The following is a 6,090-nucleotide window of genomic DNA, read 5'->3' on the forward strand; positions in this document are numbered from 1 at the left end:
TGCCTGCGGGATCCCTTGGGATATCCAGCTCACCACAGTGCAGTTTTGGGATGGGACAAGTTATTTTGGGGGCATGCTCTGCAGTGAGAAAGCACAGACTTTGCTGCCTTCCTTTTGCCTCCCTCCACATCCCCCTTTCCTCGTGTTCCCATGGCTTCAGCCCAGGCTGGTTCACCACATCCCACAATGTTTATTTTCATTCCCTTGCCTCAGATTTACTCTTTTCCCCTCAAACCATCGCCCCAGGGAGGAACAGATCCCATGGGATGACCCCCCCAGAGCAGCTCCTCTGCTCATGTGGACCGCAGCATCTCCCAGTGCCTGGCATCACACCATGGAAGTACCAGGTTGCACAAAGCCAACAGGATCCCAGTGCCACAAAGAACCCAGGAGCCAGCCTTGATTTATATATGTTAATATGATGCTGGAGATCAAACTAAATATAGGCAAACAAAAATACACCCCCCGTGCGAGCGCTGTGCAACACAAATGGGGACAATTAAGTCACAGCAAGGAAAGGAATTAATCCGATGATCTTTACGGGCTCATCATCTCGGAGCTGATTAGCTATAAAGGGAAAGAATGATGAGAAACTCAGCTCAATTTGATTTTTCCACTCTCCTTATGGCCATTTCTAGTGCATCCCTTGCATTTGCTGCAAGAGAGAAGCAGAGACTTGGATGATCTCATTTAAAGCACCTCCATGGTCATGGAGAACCAACAAGGTTGCTCTGTGTAGCCCTCAGTATCTATGCCAGGAATGAAAATGGGGTGATTTCCACCCCATCTGTTTTTTCCCCCTCTGATTTACTGATATCCTTCAGAGAAAGCCCTCTGCCACCCAGACATTGTCCCCTGACCCACATGCATGTGAGCCCATCAGGTGTCCCCAGGGAATCTGGGACTGCAATGCTGAACACTGTGGCAGAACAGGGATGGGAAAGGGAAAATGCTAGAGGAACAACAGCCAGTGCCACCCAAAGCCCATCTTGGGGAGAAGGGGACCCTGGAAGCCTGGAAACATTCAAGGCCAGGCTGGACACAGGGGCTTGGAGCAAGCTGCTCCAATGGAAGGTGTCCCTGCCTGTGGCAGGGGTTGGAGCTGGATGAGCTCTAAGGTCTCTTCCAACCCAAACCAGGCTGTGGGGTTCCATGCCCCATACTCAGACACCTCGCTCACAGCCAGCTCTGCATCAGAAGTTGGTTCTGAAGCCCCTGTACAAACACACAGGGTATGATGGTGCAGGGGCTGTGATGGAGCACGGACCTCCAGGGAAGTGGAGCCCACAGATCCCCTGTGTGCCCCACAGGACCCAGCCAGATCCGTGTGAGATCCCTTTGCCTTTGGTGTCCGTACCCACACCAGACACTACACACAAAAGAAACAGCCGGCAGCTTCCCTCCTCCTTACCGAAAACCAGATGATCCCAGATTGTTCCTCCCACTGCCTGCGCGCTGCCAAGGCACGGGAGTGCTCCCTCCCTGGGGGCACCAGGGCTGGGAGGCAATACCCAGACATTGGGGGGGGGGGGGGAACACATGGAGATGCAGCCATTCTGTGCCCCCCTGGAGCAGAGCAGCCCCCATGGCTGCCCTGACATCAGCAGTAAGATATGTGAGAAATGAAAATGCCTGATCCGTGGATAAACGCGTGGTCCCTGGGAGCCGGAGGCCCCAACAAAAGGCTGCCTTGTGCTCAGTGCCTGCGTCTATGGGTACAAACATCCCGGGTCTCCTGCGAGGGGCAGCGGGCCTCTAGATGGGAAGAGAAACAGCAAAGCAGGCTTCATCCGTCCTGTGGCAGGGATGCAGATGGTGCCTCGGCATCAGCTTGAGACCATACAGAACAGAAAAGGGGGTGAAATGATTGCAGTCATTTGTTAATGCTGTTGAGGCTACTGTAAAGGTTGCAGTGAGCTTGTGTTAAAGGTTAACTCATTCCTTGTGCTGTAAATATCAGCTATCCTCAGACTGCGGTGCAGGGGAGGCCCCTGCTCCCTCCTGGCACTGCAGGAATGGAGCTGGGATCCCCAGGGGGATGCAGGCACAGGTAGAGCAGGGCAAGAAATCTCCATCAGCCCCTGAAACAGGCTATAGCCATGTTCAAAGCACAGGGAGGGAACAGACCCCCTTGAGCCCCATGTGATGTGCACAGAGAACCCCACACAACTGTGGACACAATCTCCAGGGTTAATGAAATTAATGAACTGCTCCCAGGCAGCAGGGATGTGCCTTGGCTTTGCTCCTTTGACACCTGCAGGCAGCTCCTGCCCACAAGCAGTGACAATGGGTGCTGGAATGCACCTCTCAAGGCTGAACGCTGGGGAAGAGGCAAAACCAATGACCAGCAGCTTTGTCACGTCCACGCTGAAGCACAGGGTATGAAACATTAACTTCTGCCTTCACTTTCCTCCCCCAGTCTGGCCCGTGCAGCTGACAGAAAATCAGCACCTCCAGGTTTATCACCCAGGAACTGCCCCGTCAGCAGCTTGGATGGTGTCAGCTCAGGGGCCATCAGCAGAATTTAATATCCTTAGAAGAGATGAGTGTCTCAACAGGTGTATTTGCTGCAGGGATGAGCTGCCACAGGGGCTGTGTGTTGGACACATCTGTTTGGGGTCTGTGGGGCCCCAAAGTGGCTCCCGGCACCCTGTCCTGTCCCCATGCTGAGGCTGCTTGGCCCTGCTCTTGCCAAGGATGAAGAGCAGTCACAAGCAGGGCTAGGAATCTGTCATTGTGGTACTGAAGTGTCTCCCTTTGCAGCACTCACCTGTTTGCAGAGGAAAGGAGCTTTTGGACTTTGTCTTTCCTGGAGCATCCTTGGAGCATCCTTTGGAGCGGCCGCTCTGGCCCAGGCTGAAGGCAACAGGAGCAGAATATTTTGTCAATTGCTCCATCTAGTGCCATTTCAGGAGAAAAAGCTCTGGGAGCACACCACTTGGAGCTGGTGCAGCTGCTGTGGATGGGGCCTGTGCAGCTGTCCCTGGCTGATGCCATAGTCCGGTGAGGATGTCCCAGATCAGAGAACCACAGCCTGGTTTGCGTTGAAAGGGACCTTAAAGCCCATCCAGTTCCAACCCCTGCCATGGGCAGGGACAACTCCTACTGGAGCAGCTTGCTCCAAGCCCCTGTGTCCAACCTGGCCTGGAAAAGGGTCCCAGTCCTGTTTCTGCAAGACAAAGTGAATCACAAACCTCTGTCAGGGTGGACTCCAGCCATGGGGAGGATGCAGACCAGCTGCTGAGGCACCACCGAAACCCAGGAACCAGGGAAACCCCAAAGACCAGGGATGATGTACTCCAACGTGCAACCTGTGAGGGGAAAGTCCATTGCAGAGAGGGTTAAACAACCCAGCCGACAACCGCTCACCCACAGACCTACTCTGCACAGGGTGACACCAGTGTAGACAGAAACCCTCCCCATTTGCTACCCCTTTCCCCTGCTTTAAAACCCAGCACTATTCTAGTGTTTGCCCACATGGCAATTTGTCCAGTTTCCCTGCTTCCCCCAGTGCAGCAAGTTAACAGCATACTGTGAGCATCAGGAGCTCTGCACTGATTCTGGCTTCTCTGGCAGAAGCAGTAAAACACCCAAGAAATAAAACTGTGTCAGGCATGATCCCAAGTGTGTTTCTCCCTGGCTAAAGCTGCTTTCCAGGAGGAACACCCTCAGAAAGAAATCCTGCAGAGAAACCAACGCAGGGACTGCTGGCAACCTCTGTAACTGGGGTGTCTTCAAGCCTGAACACAGCCTGGAGTAAACATCCCTGTTGAGAAGGGATTTTTGCCATGACTGTGCCACAAAACACCATCTCCAATGCACAAATCCACCCCATCTTCTAAGGCAAGTGCTAGTGGAGGCCTTTGCTGAGCAGCATCACTGCTAGGGGGGACAAAAACATGTCTGTAAAAAAGTGAAGGATATGTTGCTATTCAGGGAAATGTATTTGTAGCTCCTTTTCTGCTACATACAAATAAACAAGAACCTGCTGGAAATGAGCTCCCAGAGCATTGGGAGAAACCCAGCTTCTACACTTGGGTTTATACTCAACAGATGGCCCATGATACCTGCACATCAAAGTGTTAAAAAAGAAGGAGAAGAGGGAAGAAAAGGCTCAGGGGAAACTGTGTAACAGTTTTCCAATACCTAAAGGGGCTGCAGGAAAGCTGGAGAGGGGCTTTGGACAAGGGCCTGTAGGGACAGGACAAGGGGAATGGCTTTAACCTGCCCGAGGGGAGACTGAGATGAGCTCTTAGGCAGAAGCTCTTCCCTGGGAGGGTGCTGAGACACTGGCACAGGGTGCCCAGAGAAGCTGTGGCTGCCCCATCCCTGGCAGTGTTCAAGGCCAGGTTAGACACAGGGGCTTGGAGCAAGCTGCTCCAGTGGAAGGTGTCCCTGCCTGTGGCAGGATTTGGAACTGGGTGAGCTTTAAGGTCCCTTCCAACACAAACCATAAAGCTGAGCTCAGCAGTTCTGAATCCTGCCCAGGGCATCCTGGTTGGGAACCACAGCAACATAATCTCACATAAATGTGGCTTTAATCAGTACAATTAGTTTGATTAGGATGTGAACTTTAACCAAGCAGTTACAGAGGCACAGCACCGACAGCAGGGAATGAAGAAGGGTTTATGTTGCCACTGCGCATTTCCCTTCTTGTGCAGGAACTGGGAACAAAGTCTGCTTCAACCTCACCAGACTTGCAAAAGCTGCAGAGACCTTGGAGCCCGCTTGGACAAGGCTGAAGGCAAAGTCAAGGGGATCCTTGTTTCTTTTTCATTTGGGATGTTGCAGAACATGGATCTGTCTGATTTGTTGCATCCTAAAAGGTCCAGCTATCACAGCAATGCGTGTTAGAGAACAAAATGTCCATTGGTGCTAAGATGAAAAACAATGACCGTGACAGTGTTTAACTGGAATGTAAATACAGCTAAATTATGGACACAGAAGTGCGAAACCGTGGAGAAAGATGATAATGGAATTATACATCAGTGCTCAGCACAAGTGTAAAAACTAATGTTTTATACATGTGTAATGTTAAATGAATTCATTCCAGTCCTTTCAGGCAAAGGTACATTAACTGCTCCATCTCAGCATAATCATATTACCTCAACAGGCTCTATATATGTCATACTTCCAGGGTGGTAATTGCCACTTGATTAATTATAGGGAATTTAGAGGCATTACACTGATTCCTTATGCAGCAGGATAATTTGACAGAGTCCCCTCATCCCTCCAGGCTGTTGTCCACACCAGCCCAGCCTCCACTGCCATGGTTCTGAAGTTCAGTGCTTGGGATCCTTGCAGCAGGGATCATGCCTGGACAGACTTTGTTCCCTGGCAAGCTCACGTGGTGGAGAGGACACATAGAGCATCTCAATCCCAGCCTTTGGAAGAAGTCTGAACATAGATGTAACTTGCCTTTTTCTTTGCAGAGTTACTCAAGAAATGCAGCTTCTGGTAATGTCAAGGATGCCCTTCATGGTGTCACTGCAAGGTTATTCCCTGTCTCTCCAGGTAAAGACACTGATGAAAGGACTGTGAACAACAGGTAGCCCTCAGATAAGTCCTCAAACCAAGGCAGGAGAACCTTTCCCACCAGTATCTATGAGTTGAAATGATGATGAGTGGCACCTCTGAAGGGTTGCAAGATGCCTACGGTATCGATGCTTCTCTGGCAATCATCCCTTGCACTGGATTCCTCCTGACACAATAATGATCAGTTTATCTTCATCACCTGGTTTTGCTGCTTATGCACCAGATCCTTGGTCTCTCAACTGACCCATTTGTTAGCGTTCCCCTGATTAACAACCACTTACCAGGGAAGACCATGAAGATGGGTGTCTGCAGCTTTCTGACAAGAGCACAGGATGGCTCCCTGTGATTGTCTCACTTAGGAGCAATCCTGGTACCTGGACACAGAGCTTTCGCTCGCTGTCACCACATCCTTCCATCCCTCCTACAGTGACCACAGCTCCTTCACCCTGAGAAGGGCAGTCACAAGCCGTACTTGGAACAGCAAACAAAGAATATCTTATGCAATAGATTTTAACAGTGACTTAAATGAAAAACCATAAAAATAAAATGCAGAAC

This window comes from Melopsittacus undulatus, chromosome 6 (assembly GCF_012275295.1).
Source record: "Melopsittacus undulatus isolate bMelUnd1 chromosome 6, bMelUnd1.mat.Z, whole genome shotgun sequence".
Classification (NCBI taxonomy): Eukaryota; Metazoa; Chordata; class Aves; order Psittaciformes; family Psittaculidae; genus Melopsittacus; species Melopsittacus undulatus.